The following is a 19,192-nucleotide window of genomic DNA, read 5'->3' as shown; positions in this document are numbered from 1 at the left end:
CAGATTTATATGTACAAATAAAAATTGACACAATCAACCCCTATTTTATAGATGATATATTATGACGTGAGACCAAAATTGGATTTGTCCAACATATGACGTTCTCCACATAAAACTGTTATATTAGCAGTAAAATGTTACAGGGCACTGCGGTGAGCTGGCGCCCTGCCCGGGGTTTGTTTCCTGCCTTGCGACCTGTGTTGGCTGGGATTGGCTCCAGCAGACCCACGTGACCCTGTAGTTAGGATATAGCAGGTTGGATAATGGATGGATGGATGGATGTTACAGGGCAATGGGTGGGAAAAACATAAAATCATTATCTGTTAAAAGCAAACAGTTTTGCTCAAAAATAAATAGATATTTTATCAAGACATGTTTTACTTGGATTGGTGGATGTTTTTTTCTTTTTAAAGAACCATACTATGTTTATTTAAATCTACTATATGATAAAACATTAAAGTCTGTGTCCAGTCACACTGAGCAATCTGATTGGTCAGTTTGGCGATGATGTGATTGGTCAGTTTGGCTTTGGTGTTACAGCGAATGAGAAAGTTTGAGTGTGAGAAGACCAAGCTACCTTCAAAGATGGCCGGCCTAAAACTGGACAGGAGGTGAGAAAGGGGCCTCAAAAATAATGGCATTGACTGTAAATGCACATGAGAGATGGAGGGACAGACAAGAGAGGTTCAGATACCAAAGATGGATACCAAAGAAAGGTGTTGAGGGTATATGTAGGGCAAGAGATAGCAAATATTTATTTAAAACTAGGGAGCTGTGCCCCCTGCACACTTTGCTCGCCCACCCTAAAGGCCACTTTGTGTCTCTGCCGCTCGCGTTGTGAAGGGGCGGGGGGACCGGGTGCACGCTAAAGAGATGCGGCCGTATCAGTTGCGGTCTTGCTGCTGAGCTGCGTATTCTGCTTGTCGTACTGCGTGTCGATTATTTAAAAGCCTGTACAGCAACTGTCCTTTAGTCTCACTGCCTTGTCTCGTGGGACGTTAAATGTGTCTCCGAGAAAATCACGTATCGTCTCCTTCCAAGCCCTCCCAAGATTTTTTCTTATAATAGAGAGATTATTCTATTACCTGCAACAGGTACAGAGGCTAGTGCAAAATAAAATTACACTGTACCCATAGTTTCCTTAGCACTAAGTAAACACAGTATTAAGAATAATAAAACACTAAGCTCTGTGTTTCTGGTGCCTCACAGCAATTTGATTGGTCAGTTTGGCGTTGCTGTGATTGATCAGTTTGGGTTTGGTGACCTGATGAAAGAGGAACTGCGACTGTGAGACGCACGAGGAGGAGTAAAGGCTTATGAAGCACGTCGAGAGAGTAACCTGCAAAGATGGCAAGTATAAAAGCAGACAGGAGGTGAGATAGGCACCTTAAAAATAATGACAGAGTCTGAGAAGCGGGGTTTATGGGAATACGCATGAGAGATGGAGTGACGGTGAAGAGACGTTCAGAGAGTATCCAAATTATTTCCATAGTTGCATTGCATGTAATTCAGAAACATATACAAAAGTCAACTTATTAGAAATAAAATTTTAAATGATCTTTAAATTCTTACATAGTTCCTTAGATCCTGTAAAATGCAAAATACAATTTTTGACATCTTTACTGAATATCTACGTTCCAATTTAGATCAGATAAAGACAAGACTATACACATTATTGCATGTTTAACAACAATAAAATGAATATTGTAGACAGCTGTGATGTTCTTTCATCGTTCATAAAAATTTGTTTGCTAGCCTTTGGGGAAAAATCAGCCTAATACAGGATGATCTTCTGCATCTGAGGTTTTGGTTTTTATGAAGATAACAAAGTGAATCCATGTGCATATTAAGTTTAATTTTATTTCCTAAGATTTGCACGAGCTGCTGCATTGAAAGGAGATGATCTGATTCCAATTTTGACCACATTGGAACATCATTTAATGTAATTTCAAATGCACCAGTGGACATTGAACATTTCCCGCTGGGGACATATAACAACAACAACAACATTTATTTCTATAGCACATTTTCATACAAAAAAGTAGCTCAAAGTGCTTTACATAATGAAGAAAAATATAAGACAAAATAAAAATTTAAAATAAGACAATACTAATTAACATAGAATAAGAGTAAGGTCCGATGGCCAGGGAGGACAGAAAAAAACAAAAAATAAAAAAAACTCCAGATGGCTGGAGAAAAAAAATAAAATCTGCAGGGGTTCCAGGCCATGAGACCACCCAGTTCCCTCTGGGCATTCAGTCCTCTTTGTATTTAGGATTCTCACGGACGCTCTTGATGATGATGGTCATGCAGACTTCTGGCTCTTAATCCAATCCTGTTGGAACATCACGGTGCTTTGAGTAGATGGTGGTGGCGCTATCTATCTATCTATTGTCATGCATGCACATCCGAGGATCCCCTTGTTGGCTCCTTTGAGGTAGATGGTAACCCTTCAGGGTGAGAGGGGGTGCTGTCTCTAACTCTGTCATCTCCTTTAATCCCCGTAGCTCCCAGAAACCTCCCAATGAGGGAAGCTAACTCCTCCTCTTCCAGTCCTCCTGTTATAAAAAGCCTGGCTGCCTCCAGTGAGTTGTCTTCTGAGACCAATTCCTGACAAGTCAGAGCTCTACGGGAGACCTCTATTTGTTGAAATGGCTAAAACTAAAAGCCTGATATTCATTTCTGTCTTATACCCTGCATGGTTATGTTAGCTATTGCCAGAAGGCACTTATTTAAGTTTATAGAAGAAAAGCAGTTACAGTGGGAGCCACGTCAAACAGCCGCCTGGAGCATGACAGGTCCATGACAGGACCATGACAGGACCATGCATGATCCGTGCACGGAATGTGATCCTCCGCGATGACGCAGTTAACGATGCCCCGCCCCATAAACGCCCCCATGCGCTTTCTAAAAAGATGGTTGCAATGCTGTATAATCCCGCCAGATGGAGCATTGAATGCTTCAGTTAACTGCAGTGTCCAGGAAGCCCTATACCGTATCTTTAATATACTGTATAGGCAGTTCTTGTATTGTCAACATAGTTTCATAAATAGATGACGTGGTAAAAAAAAACAACAACAAACCGATTAATAAAACAGATTAGTTAAATCACTCAATACACAACCCATGATGATTATGCTATTTATTATTAAATAATGAATTAATAAAACTAGTTAGTAAAATATTTTTATTCTAGACTATAAGTGAAGAAAAAATAAAGCAAGTTACAGTAGGCGGTTAAAACGACAGCTTGCGTGGTGCAATGCTAAGAACTGCTGATTTCCGATCCGTGCTGTATAAAATCATCACATTCATATATTAACAATTCCCACACACCCTTCCTACATTCACGACATGTGTACTTGTTGCAGTGTACACATCTCTCTGTGCTATGGTTCCTATTACATTAGCACCTGACATTGTACTTTCTTCCCTATATAAATAACATTCGAGTATAGCGTCTCCAAATAAATCACATTCGAGCTATAGCGCGTCTCCAAATAAATCAAATTTGAGTTATAGCGCGTTTTATGTGAAAACAGCATTGTCAGATTTGGGGGGGTGGGTCGTGAACGCGACTGAGAGAATGGAACTGAATTTAAAAAAAGCTAACCTTTACAATTATCATGCATTTACATATTCGTTTTCAAACAATATTGCATTATTATATAGGAGCTTCCCTGTCTGCCTATCATATAGTGCCTTTCCTTCCTACCTATCTATATATCTATCCCCTTAGCTGTTTTTTATATATCTATTATACAGTGCCTTCCCTGTTTATTTATATATCTAGTGCCTTCTCTGCCTGTCTGTCTTTCTGCCTGATTGCATATAGCGCTAAACTCACTGCTCTGTACTATTCTGTCCCCTGCATGTCCTGGAGTATAAAAGAAACAGCACCATACAGCAACATGTGCGAACTGGCAAGTTCGGGGAAAAAACACGCGGTCACTGATTACAAACCGCAAGATGAATGAAAGAGACAATATATGTAAAAACATCATCGCACTAATGCAATATTATTTGAAACGAATAGCGTCAGATCGGGTTTGAATATGCCCGATCTGACGCTGTTCGTTTCAAATAATATTGCATGTACTGTGTTGAAAGTGCTGCACTGAATAAGCTGACTCCTTCTGTAACAGCGTGTATTCAAACCCGATCTGACGCTAATATTGCATGTACTTAACTATTTTAGAATAAAACATAAATTTGATTTCAGTCAGTCTGTAAGAGCCAGTGTACATTACGGAAGCGTATTAGGGCCACGGTGAAAAAAATACGGACACAGTGAAGAAAAAAATCTAAATGTCGAGATTAAAGTCGACATGTTGACTTTATTCTCGACATTTCCACTTTATTGTCGCCAATTATGTCGAGATTAAAGTCGACATTTTCCACTTTATTCTAATAGTTTATTTTGTCAGTAGAATGTCGCAAACTAAACTAAATCTTAAAATGAATGTTTAATTTACTAGATTTTCTCAAACCCGTCATTAATTAATGTAGCACATTAAATGCTTTATATTAAGTGTTCCCGACCCAGTTAAGTTGTGTTTACACGGATTACTGTAGAAACGGAACACACGTGAAATGCGTGTATTCCAAATAATGATCTATTCTTTCCACTCTAAAACTCCACTTCACTCCCAGATAATCAATCAAGGCATGAGCTGGGAGAAGTTTGTGCACGTTTTAAGTCGTTGGGGGGATGGAATAGCCGACTCGGAACCAGTGGTGCGCTGTCAGATCCGGAAATCTCTGCATGACAGTCTCGTGCACATTCTCTTTTAAATTCTTGGACAATTTGGCTTTGCCGTTTGTCCCACTCCAGTTCAATGTAACCCATGGGTCTCAATCACAAAATCAGCCAACACTGTAAACAGATGACACAACAAATTATATACTCTGAAACGTTCATTTGAACATTTAAAAATACAGTATATACAAAAACATAAATATAAAACAATCAACTATTATTGTTAAAGTCAGTCTGCTGTTCAGGATCAAGTTTACGGGGCTTCGTTTAACGTTGAAGCACTAACTGCCAAAGTGCCACCGGTGTGTGTGTGTGTGCGCGCGCGCTCCGGCATTCGTCAGGTTTGTCTGAGCTGGCTTTAACACAAACACATTTGCGCGCCAGCAGGACGAAAAAAAACATTTTAGCACCATCTAACAGTCAGTAATAAGGAGAAGTCAGTACATTCTCCGTTGAGATTTCTCACATTCCACTCCTCCTAAGTTTGTCTTTTAATGAAGTTCTAAGAAAACTAAGAAAAATATTTTGGGTCACTTAAGCACGAAATAGCACGGACGCAAATGATCAAGATTTTAATTGTTGTTGTCATTTTCTCAAACATGATTTTCCAACTTGGCGTTTATAAAGATTTAGACAGACTGAATTTAAGAATGCACCCCTAGTAACCTAAAAAAACACACACACACCGAAGAGCAAAGCGGAGCTGCGCATTCACACCTCAGACCGTCTTTTGTCTTGTAAATGAGGTATCCTAATTCACCTTCCAATCCCCACCAGCACACACACTCTTTGTCTGTACTGTACACTGTTGCTGTTTGTTAGGGCACTTGGTTATACAGAGTACTTTAATGTATAAAACACTAACTTCCTGGTTTGTTTTATTTTAAATATAGCTTATTACCTTATTCAGCAAAATAAACAATGTTATCTTTGTGTTAATTATTAACGTATTGATGTCTTTTAATTAAGGACAAAAATAGACCATGCGCTTGTGTTTAGGACTGCTGAACAGCTGTGTTCATAGGTTTAATCAACGATTTACAAGACAACAGTTAAAGCATTTGTGGATGAGAGGTGTGTGTGTGTGTGCGCTCCTGCATTTCTCCGTTGGCTTTAACACAAACACATTTGCGCAGACAGGTCTAAAGAACCCCTCCCCCCGCCAAAAAAACACACACAGAGCAATTAGCGCCACGTCATAGTCAGGATTCTCCACTGAGGTTTCTCACCTAAGTTTGTGTTTGCTCTTTTGATGGAGTTCTTAAAACCCAAAAAATTATTTATACTGAGAAAAAATTATTATGGGTCACATAATCACAAACACAAACTAGCACAGATACATATGATCAAGTGTTTAACTATTGTTTTCATTTGTTTCTATGACCAGTAATAATATTAATAATAATTATTATTGTTAGCCCAACTCTTTGACTATTTAAAACAAAAGCGTCTCCCATTTTTTGCCCATTTACTGTAAGTAGTTGGTTCAAGTAAATGTTTTTTTTAAATACCCAAACAATCCCCAACAATTAAAACACGCACACACACTTTAGAAATAAAATGTATTCTTCCAAAACTAGTCAATCGCTTCTTAAAACCGTTCTCACCTCTCCGCCAGTGTCTTTTGTTAATCTAAATGTGCTGATAAAAGAAAAGCTGCAAGTAGCCGGCTATTCCATCCCCCGAACGACTTAGAACGTGCACAAACTTCTCCCAGCTCATGCCTTGTTGGATTATCTGGGAGTGAAGTGGAGTTTTAGAGAGGAAATAATAGATCATTATTTGGAATACACGCTTTTCACGTGTGTTCCGTTTCTACAGTAATCCGTGTAAACACATTTTTAAAACAGAAACGTTTTTCATATTGTAGTAGTAAATGACAAAATGTAAGCATAAACTATATAATGTATGAAGCCTGAAGTCCAAATATCAAACACTTTCACAAAAGGAACAAATATAACAGAACAAGTATGCTTTTATTCAAAAAATATAACTGCAGAAAAAACCGCCTTAACATGCGACATTGACACTTGTTTATCGCGACTGCCTCCGTAGCGCAATTGAATCAGCTCCCGACTGAGTCAGAAGACCGTGAGTTCGATCCTGCACCACTTTGTTTTGAGAAGTAAACTGCTCTTATTCTTAGTATTTTAGAATAAAAACATGCATTTGATTTCAGTGTGTAACAGTGTAATTTATGATACTTGTAAAGGTTAGTTTTTTTATTCACTTTTCATTCTCTCAGTCGTGTTCAGGATCCTTCCCTACCCCCCATCTGAGAATGCTGTTTTCACATAAAGATGCGCTGTAGCTCTGCAGTGTACTTGTGACTGCATTCTCGTACCAATGCTTGCGAACTGAAGTGCCTGCATGCAGTTTTCGTGGCATTACACGTCTATTTTTGAGCATGCCCATGTCGCTCAAACACAGGAACATATGTTGGTGTACAAGAATAAAAAACAAGTGCACTTTTATTCTAGACTATAAGTGAAGAAAAAATAAAGCAAGTTACAGTAGGCGGTTGATCGACAGCTTGCGTGGTGCAATGCTAAGAATTGCTGATTTCCGATCCGTGCTGTATAAAATCATCACATTCAAATATTAACAATTCCACACACCCTTCCTACATTCACGACATGTGTACTTGTTGCAGTGTACACATCTCTCTGTGCTATGGTTCCTATTACACTGAATGAGCACCTGACATTGTACTTTCTTCCCTGTTTAAATAACATTCAAGTATAGCGCGTCTCCAAATAAATCACATTCGAGTATAGCGCGTCTCCAAATAAATCACATTCGAGTTATAGCGCGTCTTTATGTGAAAACAGCATTGTCATGGGGGTTTGTGAGCGACTGAGAGAATGGAACTGAATTTAAAAAGCTAACCGTTACAATTATCATGCATTTACACTGGCTCTTACAGACTGACTGAAATAAAATGTATGTTTTATTCTAAAATAGTTAAGTACATGCAATATTAGCGTCAGATCGGGTTTGAATACACGCTGTTACAGAAGGAGTCAGCTTATTCAGTGCAGCACTTTCAGCGCACAGTACATGCAATATGTAGGCATATTCAAACCCGATCTGGCGCTATTCGTTTTCAAATAATATTGCATTAGTGCGATGATGTTTTTACATATATTATCTCTTTCATTCATCTTGCGGTTTGTAATCAGTGACGCGTGTTTTTTCCCAGATCTTGCCAGTTCGCACATGTTGCTGTATGGTGCTGTTTCTTTTGTACTCCAGGACATGCAGAGGACAGAATAGTACAGAGCAGTAAGTTCAGCGCTATATGCAATCAGACAGACAGAGAAGGCACTAGATATATAAATAAACAGGGAAGGCACTGTATAATAGATATATAAAAAACAGCTAAGGGGATAGATATATAGATAGGTAGGTAGGAAGGAAAGGCACTATATGATAGGCAGACAGGGAAGCTCCTATATAATAATATAATATAATATTATAATTATAATAATAAAATATAATGTTAAAATCACGTGATTGCAACTCAGCGCAGCTAAATTGCTGGCGTGTGTTAACGTGTTCTTGAGAACAAAGCGCCATCTAGTGGTGGAACCAGGTAAATGAATAAATAGGGCATGAATGGGCGTGTTTACTGTGAAATCTTGACACGCCTTCTATCAGTAGAGGGAGGGGGGGATCACGGCGTGCATAGGGCAGCCGTACGCCATTCGCACGCCATTCACACGGCCGCGGCTATTTGACGTGGCTCCATCTGTAATTGTTTGGGCTGGTGTCCCAAATATTCTTTGTTTGTTCTGGTTCTGTTTGGATCTGTGCTAGGCCAGCTCACACTATCTATCTATCTATCTATCTATCTATCTATCTATCTATCTATCTATCTATCTATCTATCTATCTATCTATGTGATATACTGCCTTTCCTGTCTATCTATCTATGTTATATACTGCCTTTCCTATCTATCTATCTATCTATCTATCTATCTATCTATCTATCTATCTATCTATCAGCACTGATTTTCAAACATGTTGCTAAGGAAGAAAACCATCATTATTTTCTTAGCCCCACTGCCAAATGCCAGAGGCTTGCATCCCATAAACAGCAAATGGATCCTTTTCAAGGATAATCAGTCCTACTATTACCATGAATGAAGACTGGCAAGAAGGAAGCAATGTGTTGATAAATGGGTTGTGGAAGATAATTCTCTCCTTCGGGGCAGGTGTTGGGGTAAAGTTGATTATGTATTCATGTGTATTCCACAAATGCCTGCTTGGGTCCTCAGGATATCCAAATCTGGAATTAGGGTTCCTGCAGTGTACTGTATTTTTACTGCTATTTTCCGAAAAGAAGAAGAGCACCCTTAGAAAAAAAACAAAGAAAAAGGTAACCAAGATAACCCCTTCTCCACCCTTTTCTGAGGGATTCATTTTTCAGTTTTTGTGTCCACAGACAGAAATCATCCTAATGAGAAAAACTGAACATACACAAAAATCAATGGAAGTGAACAATTGAATAAAGAGCAATGCAAAATCCTCATCAATACTGTGTGATCAAAAATGTCTGTTTTTAAAAGAAAACAAACAGGAATTGCTGATTTAAAATAAAAATAATAAAACAAAGGTATTTCAGACACGTTTTAAATATTACAATAGCCCTAAGGTCGAATCACAAAGGGTGAATGACAATACGTTTAAAAATTGTTACATGTAAGAGCGTGAAGAGCATCTTAGCGGCTCTGTCAATGTAAGACAGTTGACCACATGGCAACAGTGAAAGTGATTGCTAACCACCTCTTCTCTCTTCCCCATTAGAGGACAAGTGACCATAACATCGCCTGCAGTATGATGTCGGATGTCCTGCCTCATCTGCCTTGGGAGACACACAAACCACTAAGGCACCATTTGCATTAAGCTCATGATAGATAGATAGATAGATAGATAGATAGATAGATAGATAGATAGATAGATAGATAGATAGATAGATATGAAAGGCACTATAGATAAGATAGATAGATAGAAAGATAGATATGAAAGGCACTATATAATAGATAGATAGATAGATAGATAGATAGATAGATAGATAGATAGATAGATAGATAATTTATTAATCCCAAGGGGAAATTCACATAATCCAGCAGCAGTATACTGATACAAAGAAACAATATTAAATTAAATAGTAATAAAAATGAAAAAAATTAAAATAAAATTAATGTTAGCATTTACTCCCCCGGGTGGAATTGAAGAGTCGCATAGTGTGGGGGAGGAACGATCTCCTCAGTCTGTCACTGAAGCTACTCCTCTGCCTGGAGATGACACTGTTCAGTGGATGCAGTGGATTCTTCATGACTGACAGGAGTTTGCTTAGTGCCCGTCGCTCTGCCACAGATGTTAAACTGTCCAACTTTACTCCTACAATAGAGCCTGCCTTCTTAACAAGTTTGTCCAGGGGTGAGGCGTCTTTCATCTTTATGCTGCCAACCCAGCACACCACCGCGTAGAAGAGGGCACTCGCCACAACCATCTGGTAGAACATCTGCAGCAATTTGTCATCCAGATGTACTCCCAGATATTTAAAGGTCTGCACCCTCTGCACAGTCACCTCTGATGATCACAGGGTCCATGAGGGGCCTAGGCCTCCTAAAATCCACCACCAGCTCCTTGGTCTTGCTGGTGTTAAGGTGTAAGTGGTTTGAGTCACACCATTTAACGAAGTCTTTGATTAACTTTCTGTACTCCTCCTCCTGCCCACACCTGATGCAGCCCACAATAGCAGTGTCATCAGCGAACTTTTGCACGTGGCAGGACTCCGAGTCATATTGGAAGTCTGATGTGTATAGATTGAACAGGACCGGAGAAAGTACAGTCCCCTGAGGCGCCCCTGTATTGCTGAACACAATGTCAGACCTGCAGTTCCCAAGACGCACATATTGAGGTCTGTCTGTAAGATCGTCCACATTTCATGCCCCAAGGTGTGAGTCTACTCCCATCTCAGTCAGCTTGTGCCTAAGGAGCAGAGGTTGGATGGTGTTGAAGGCGCTAGAGAAGTCCAGAAACATAGTTCTTATAGCACCACTGCATCTGTCCAGGTGGGAGAGGGATCTCATTTAGCCTTAATTACTCTGTGACGGAGGGGCCTTTTGTGGCTTGACGACTTTCAAGGATGAGTAGATGACCTTATTGTATTTCGCTTTTTAATTTTCTTTATAAAATGGGGTGCCAGGTTGGTTCCCAACACTTTTTAATATTCTGTGGATTGACTGGAAGTGGCGCAATGAGTGCCATGAAAAGATGGCTAACAACTTTACACCACCAACACCAACATTCATTCATGGACACGTGGGTTTTCAATATATTCTTGATAAGAATTGGGGAACTTGATTAGAAGCTTTAAGATGCATTTATTTCATTTATCTAGTGTGCATCTTTGAGTGATTAAGCCTTAATGAATTTTCCCACATACTGTATATGTTTGATATAAATAGTTTAAGAAAAATGTAACTTTTTTTGTTGTACAACTTTAAGTGATCATCCCACCCACCACCACCATATCCCAATGACATGAAATGACAACTTTAAGTGCACTGCACTGCCATTTTGTAGCTTCAGCATTTTTTTTAAAAGGATGCTCTGCACTGTTGGTTCGGTATGACTCTGAGAAGGCACTATGTGTCACGTCACAAAAGACTAAAACCAATCGAAGTACTCTAGCTCTTTCTCCGAGCTTACAGATTAAAATGTTGAAACTCCTTAGTCTTGTGCTGTTAACATCTTATCATCCAACCATCCATTTTCCAACCCGCTGAATCCGAACACAGGGTCACGGGGGTCTGCTGGAGCCAATCCCAGCCAACACAGGGCACAAGGCAGGAACCAATCCTGGGCAGGATGCCAACCCACCACAGACATCTTATCATCTGCTTAACAATTTGTAACGTTCCACTACATGAATTGGTTCACAGTTTTAGCATCTTGGCTCTGGTGATAATCTTGTGCTTTTGTTTAAAGCTCAAGGCAAATCTTCTTTAGACCATGTTGCCCTCTAGTTTTGATAACAGAGTTCCATAACTTTTAGATACAGATTGTCAATGTAGTTTCTCAAAAACACGTGCATCTCCTGGGGCCTCATGCATAATACTGTGCGAAGAATTCACAGTATAACATGACGAAAGCACAAAAGCCGAAATGTGCTTATGCACGAAAAAATCCAGATGCATAAATCGTTGCGTTCGCCAACTTCCACGTTTTTCCGCTAGATAAATCCCAGTCAGCGTGAAAATTAACGCACGTGCACGCGCCTGCTGCCCCACCCCAACTCCTCCCAGAATTACGCCTCTTTGAATATGCAAATCAATATAAATAGCCCTTAAGCTCAGTTTTCTGTGAAAAGGCAATGGCAAAAGCACGAGGGAAAACAGAATTTCAGCGAATACCAAGTGGAGGCAAGGAAAGCCGTACTATTTGTTGGTTTAAACAGTGATATAAACAACAGAAGGAAGTTGATCAAGTGACAGCGTGTCGGATGAAACTCGAAAGCTCGAGTTCACAAGGTCACACAGTGCCTGAAATAAAAAAGAAGTTGTCAGATTTCAAAGTCGCTGTGAAAAGGCGAGTTGTAGCCCACCGTCTGAGTGTCATATGAAAGCTTATTAGGGTACAGAGAAAAAAAAAAGCCACACAGTGGGGAAAAAGCACGAAATGTCAACTTTATTCTCGAACTTTACACTTTAATCATGTAGATTATTTTGTCATTAAAGTAGAACATCATAAACTTCATCTTAAAATTGTTTAATTTATTAGTTTCTCAAATCCCATTGTAACTAAAGTAGCATATGAAATGCTTTGTTTTGTAATTGATCTTCTATGTGCTCTATGTGTGTGAATGACTACGTGCTTCTGGGCTTTTTCTTCCTCCGACAAGACACAGAATCCATTACATTCATGATATTCCAGGTCTCTGAATAATTAAAATACTGACATGTATACGTGATATCATTTTCATGATGATAGGAGTTAAAGCACGTTATTAAACATGGGAACACGGTGACGCAATGATTGTTCATGTCTCACGCAAGATGCTTGCTGCGCCGTGTACAATCTTCGATGAAATACTTTATTGTAGCAGTACTGTCTCTTTCAAACGTACTAACCTCCAATTCCTGTCCTTACTTTTCTTTCTCCAAATACCCAATCGCAATACAATCAGCTCTGTAATAGACGTTAAGCCATCTGTAAGATTTAAATGCAGATTCTTCAAAACTTTTAAGGAGCATTGAAATACCTTCGTAGTACATGTTTAATTATTCTATCCATCAATCCAGTGTTGCGCCAGCCCCAGCAAATATACAGCACGAGGCAGGAACAATCCGTGAACGGATGCTGCGGCACCGTGTCCTCACAGGTTTAATTATTAACAATATTGATTATTTATATGAAGTTAAAGTTTTATCTGTATAATATAATAAACATATTTTGCTGCATTTCATCTCAAAAATGATATCATCATCATATGTAAATATGCGCTTTAAAAAGTGGCTCAGGTTGTGCAATATTATAACTGTATTTAAAGTTCACAGTAAGGTGATTGTACTTATAAGTACAAACAGTTCTACAACAAGCACTGAGGACTGGTTGAGTGTGTTTATAGTTCTTGGGATGAAACTGTTTCTGAACTGCGAGGAAAGGCTCTGAAGCGTTTGCCATGTGAGAGCAGTTCAATAGACAGCATGGCTGAGGCAGCGTGTACTTGATGCTTTATACCGATAATTCTCTTTTCAATCAGCTGCTGTAGATCGTTGATTGCCCTCTCAGATACAGTAATATAAATTCTCTGAGTGGTAGAGTGAGAGTAATATGGAAAAAGATGATCCGCTGTGGCAACCCCTAACGGGAGCAGCTTGAAAGAAGAAGAAGAAGGTGCAGTGAGAATAACAACACTAAAGCAGCTATGGTATTTGGAATAGTTTGACCATTCTTTGGACCATTATATTGTTACAGGTTAATTACAATCAGATGCATTAAAGTAATAAACAATATGCGCTTAATTGCAGTGTATTTATAAAGCCACGTCAGGGATGTGGATATAAAAAAGAAAGGATAACCACACAGGAACAGTAGCACTACTTTGACGCTGGGTGCTGCCAGTGTGCGGAGAACTTGCATACAACAGGGTATGAGGTACCGTGGAAATGTGTGTGGCTTTACGCCAAGTTTAGGTTTTATACATCGCGATTTGAACGAGGAAGCGTTCTTACGTAACATTTTTGTGCGTACGTACAATTTATATATGAGGCCCCAGATCTCTTTCAGACCCTTTACTATGGTGCTTGAAATTTGGCCCAGGCACATCGTATTCTGTTCTTCACTGAGATGTTTCTATGTATTATTTGGAATCCACCTGTGGTCAATTCAGATGGTTGGATATACTGTAAGTATGAAAGGCATACATCTATCTACTGAAGGTCCCACAGCTGACAGTGTGATTTTGAACAAACATCAAACCATTAGGTAAAAAGAATTGCCTGTGGAGTTTAGAGACAGGATTCTCATGAGACACAGTGCTACTAAAAATAATTGAAATACAATGGTCTCCATAATTCTTAAATTGAATAATTTCACTGCATCAATGGCGCGTTAAAAATGACGACGTGTCAGGGAAAATGAGGATGGTTGGGAGCCCTATAGAAAGAAAAGACAACAAGCGGGTGGTCAGCTCTGAGAACATTCTTGAATAGCCCAGCCAAAAGCCCAGATCTGAACTTAATTAAACTTCTTTGGAGGTACCTGAAAATAGTTGTCCACTGATGGTCTCCATTAAACCAAGCATGAGAGGATCCATAGTAATGCACCTACCAGGCCTAACCTGTTCAAAGAAAAAAGTAAATGACACTTAGTAAAGCAAAGGCACTTACCTTTTTAAACATTTGAAATGCAAGCGTGGACTGCTGCGAATATCTTAATTTTGTTCTGGCAGGACCACGCTGTTAGGCACTAGTGGCTAGGAATGCACGGGTTTAGGAAAGGCCTACTGGACTTCACGTATGCCACATCAAAACATAAGCATTTTTGTGTCCACTTGCCATTGTAGAACAAGAAGCATGGAGTGTTAGTTTCAGTACAAGGGATTCTGAGTTGAAACGATAGTGTAACTTGCTATAGTGTTGTGGAGGAAGCGTCGGCATGTCCAAGTGGAGCACTTCATGGGTTGTCACAATTTTTTAAATTGTGTTTAAAAAATTTATAGCCCAAGGACAGCCTAAAAATAGTGAATTTGCCCTAAAAATTTCCCAATGCCTGAGGCAGACAAAATGGTACACCAGAAAGCGTGGGTCATTGTCAGAGAAAGAGGATTAGGCACATGACATCAAAACTCGGAGATTCCCCTCAGAGATATTTCGGAGTGACAGAATGGATACAGTATATACCATTCCCCTTTTGAAGATTCTATAACCGCAAAGCACATATGCAAGTGAGAACAGCAGGAGAAGGGGTGCCATATGGATGAAAAACATAGTAAAAATGCTGTGGATGGGGTTCAAAAGTAGCCCATATAAACGTATCCCGTAACAGCTCATTTTTTCCAGCAGACGATGATCACAAATAGAGCAATTGGCGAGAAAACCTCAGACCTAGCAACACCAAACCATGGTATAGTTTAATAGTGGTGGTGTGGAATGTGTCCGCATCTGCTGCAACTGAAGGAAGGGAGCGGCGTGAGGCAGGATTGGATGACAGGAAGGCACCCCCAGATATCAAAGGTCGTCAGTCATTTGACTGAGCAGAGAAAAAGTTAGAAAAAAACGTCCGCAACTGTGGGAAAATGGTTTCATTCTTCAACCAGGACTATGCGCCTGCTCATACAACACTTTCTGTAAAGCAGTTTTTGACCGACAAGCACATTACTACACTTGAACATCCTCCATATTAGTCTGATTTAGCATCGTGTGACTTTTATCTTTTCCCAAAAGTTAAATCAGTGCTTAAAGGGACACGTTTTGACACGATGCTGTAAAGAAGAAAATGGCGGATGGGCTAAAACAGCTGACAGAAATTGATTTGCTCCATGCCTTCGACCAGTGGAAAACAAGACTGGAGCAATGTATTAGTACAAATGGGGAGTATATTGAAGGGGACAAGCATTAAATTTGTAATACATGTAAATAAAGGGGAGTTATTTAATCAGTCTCGCTATTTAATAGACACACCTTGTAATCACTATTTTCTTTCTTTATTGATTTTTGTGTTATTGCCTTTGGACTGTTACAAGGCCCACATGACACTGTTTGTTTGTGCTGAATCCCAATCCTTTTTTTATTTTTGGCTCTGTGTCTTATATTGCTCCTGCTGGTCCCATTTGGCCATAAACTACAATGACAGCCAGTGTGTAGTTTAGTGTCCACATTCCCACTACACAGGTTGACACAGGATTACTCGAGAAAAACAGAAGAAGATGAACAAATCCAGGTGTGCAAAGCTTGTTACGTAGACAACTGGAATCCGTCCTACTGTGCGTTGTGTCGGAATGAAGTCAATTAAGGTGCACATAGAGGCAAAAGAGAAGTTTATTTCCCTTTCCTGAAACAATAAATAAAACAGGGAGTCAAACAAACAGCTTCTCGCCAATGTCCTTACAGCATCCACCATGCGGCTGACCTTTCTTCATAACATAATAAACATTTTACATATAGAACTGTTTACAAAATATTATACATATTTCACCAGGAAAAGCTATTTACAATATACATAGCCTTGAACAATAAAAATATTCCAACTTTATAATCTTATATATTCTTAACAAAAAGCAATAAAGTAGCATCCCTTTCCAGAAACAAAGAAAAAAAAAGAGAATAGGGCATCATACAAACAGCTTCTCACCAATGTCTATTAAATAATAAAAGAAATTGATTACTAATTATTATAAACACAGCTATTAATACAAAATAAATATGATTTAAAATGTTTTATTGACTTTAATTAGAAACAGAAAACATTGCATACAGTCAAGTCAAATTTAACAAATCAAAGCAAAATAAGATTTAAAATAAAACTTAAAACCCAAAATAAACACCAGGCCATGTTGTACTCCATGCTGAATTCCATTAAAATGCAGTTGCACCACACTAAAACAGTAAAGACTGACTTCTTTTTTAATTTTTTTAAATTAAGCACACAAAAACTACATGTAAGAACTTGAAAAATAAATAAATAAATAAATTGTGAAAAATAAATAAATAAATCATGACTTTTTAAATACTTGAGCATTTCCAAATAATATACATGTCAAATAAAATAAAATAAAAATTAAAAAAGGCTTGGGGAGAACTGAAAATATGACATACCCCTTACAGCATCCACCACACGTCTAGCGGCTTCACAGAGAAGCCCAGTTCAGGGCATTAATTAACGTTCGCTTGGTATGCTATTATTTAAATACCAAAACAAATGATTTTGGGGAAGTTCATAACTAAAAACTACAAAAAATTATAAAAGACAGATTACACTTTGCTACATTGCAACATACCTGAGAAGACTCCAGGCTGGAATTGCTGCCACAACTAAGTACTGAATAAAAGACCAGAATATTGGTGTTAAATGAAAGTTTTAGTTTTTCATCTATATATATATATATATATATATATTGTAAAAGCTGGCCCCGGCACAGACAGACGGACATCATATTGTCACCACACACCATTTATTTACAGTATTATTTACAAAGTTTGTGCTCACGTGCACCCCAGTGCCTTCTCGCACCGATCTCCCCAAGTCCAGGCCCACAGTCTTTGTGCCTTCCTGGCGCCTCCGTCCTCTCTCTCCAGTTCCGTCTGCTTCCTCCCGACTTCCACCCCTGACTGGAGGGAGGCGGCCCCTTAAATAAGGCTCCCGGATGAGCCCCAGGTGTTTCCGGCATCTGTTCCTTGGCCACGCCCCAGCGTGGCGGAAGTGCTGGCTGCCTTCCTGGCAGCTCTCCGGGCGCCACATAAAGTCTTCCCCGGCACTTCCTGGTGTGGCGGAAGTGCGGGCTCCCAGGATAATTAGGCACAGGGCGCCGCCTGGCGGTGGCCACGGGTCCCTACAGGGCTGGGCTTCCATGCCCTGTACCCGAGGCCCCTGCGTAACCAGGACGGACGCCCCACTCTGTCTGGAGGAGGCACTCGCCCTCCTCTTGTCCTCCAAGCGTCCCGCCGGGCTCCAGCCCCAGCCGCGACCGTCGGGATAAACCGGCATCGGGCGCCGCCTGGCGGTGACCACGGGCCCCTACAGGGAAGGGCTTCCATGCCCTCAACCCGTGGCCCCCAACAGAACCAGGACGGACGCCCCCTCGCGGTGTGGAGGAGGCACAAGCCCTCCTCTCGCTCCTCCAAGCGCCCCGGCCGGGCTCCAGCTCCGCCGGCGACTGCATGGGATCAACGGCATCGGGCGCCGCCTGGCGGCAACCACGGCCCCTACAGGGTAGGGCTTCCATGCCCTCGACCCGTGGCTCCCAATAGAACCAGGACGGGCGCCTCGCGGTCTGGAGGAGGCACAAGCCCTCCTCATGTCCTCCTGGGCGTCCCGGCGGGGCTCCAGCCCCGGCCGGGGGCCACAGTGCCCCACCGCTAGCGAGGACACGTGGGTCCAGCGGCACAACCCGAAAGGGCAGCACGTCCCCGGCGAGGGTCCTACTATGCCCCCAGGGTCCAACACGGCACCCTGGGACATCCGTCTTCGGCACCCCGCCGGCGCAACCGCGCCCCTGTGGTCTGCGCCGCTCTCGCCCCCGCTGTTTCCCGCAGTTGGGACACTATTGGCCTCTCGGCGTGGAGCCCTCCCGCGGAGCGGCCCGTTCCAGGAGGGCAGGTCCCTGACGACGTCGTCCTCAGCGCTCGTCGGGGCTTCGGGCCTGTGGAAAAAAGGAAAAGAGGGCCAGAAGCACTGCCAGGACACTCACCCCGAGTGCCCTGCCGGTCTCCGTACCCGCAGTGCTCCTGCCCCCTCCGACAGCCCCTGACTTGCCTGCTGAAGTCCTCCGTCGCAGGTTCCATGCCCGTCCGCCTGTTGTCCGCGGCACGCTCGCAGGCGGCTCGCCCAGCCGCCCAGGGATCTCCTCTGCCCGCACAGAGGGCGGCCCTTCTCCGACGCGCACCCAGCGCCGCGCCCTCTCCTATCGGAGGAACCGGCATTCACCCTTCGGTTCCTCCTTCTTTTCTTGGACGCGCTGACGGTCTGGGTCTGAGCACAGCAAAGCTCAAATCCAGCCCCGTCTGCGTCCAGGCAAGCGACAGGAGACAGCTGCAGGCTTGGAGCGCAGGGCGCTAGGACCCAGGGCACTCAGCAGCCCCGATCCTACCAGCCCCTGCATATTCGAGCTCCTTGCCGCTAGCCGCCTGCACCGCGCGTCTGCTGTCGGGAGGTTGCTTACTTGGAGCTGATCGTCCGAACGGTCACAGCCATGTTCGCA

The 19,192-nt window shown here is 41.4% G+C and overlaps 1 pseudogene; it reads right to left on the bottom strand.

The window, feature by feature from the left end:
• Positions 1-1,734: 1,734 nt before the first annotated feature.
• LOC120518826 lies at positions 1,735-14,590 on the bottom strand (annotated as a pseudogene).
• Positions 14,591-19,192: the final 4,602 nt, after the last annotated feature.

Source organism: Polypterus senegalus, chromosome 1 (genome assembly GCF_016835505.1).
Source record: "Polypterus senegalus isolate Bchr_013 chromosome 1, ASM1683550v1, whole genome shotgun sequence".
Classification (NCBI taxonomy): Eukaryota; Metazoa; Chordata; class Cladistia; order Polypteriformes; family Polypteridae; genus Polypterus; species Polypterus senegalus.
The sequence above is the reverse complement of the archived record's forward strand: the minus strand, read 5'-3'. Positions and strand labels throughout refer to the sequence as shown.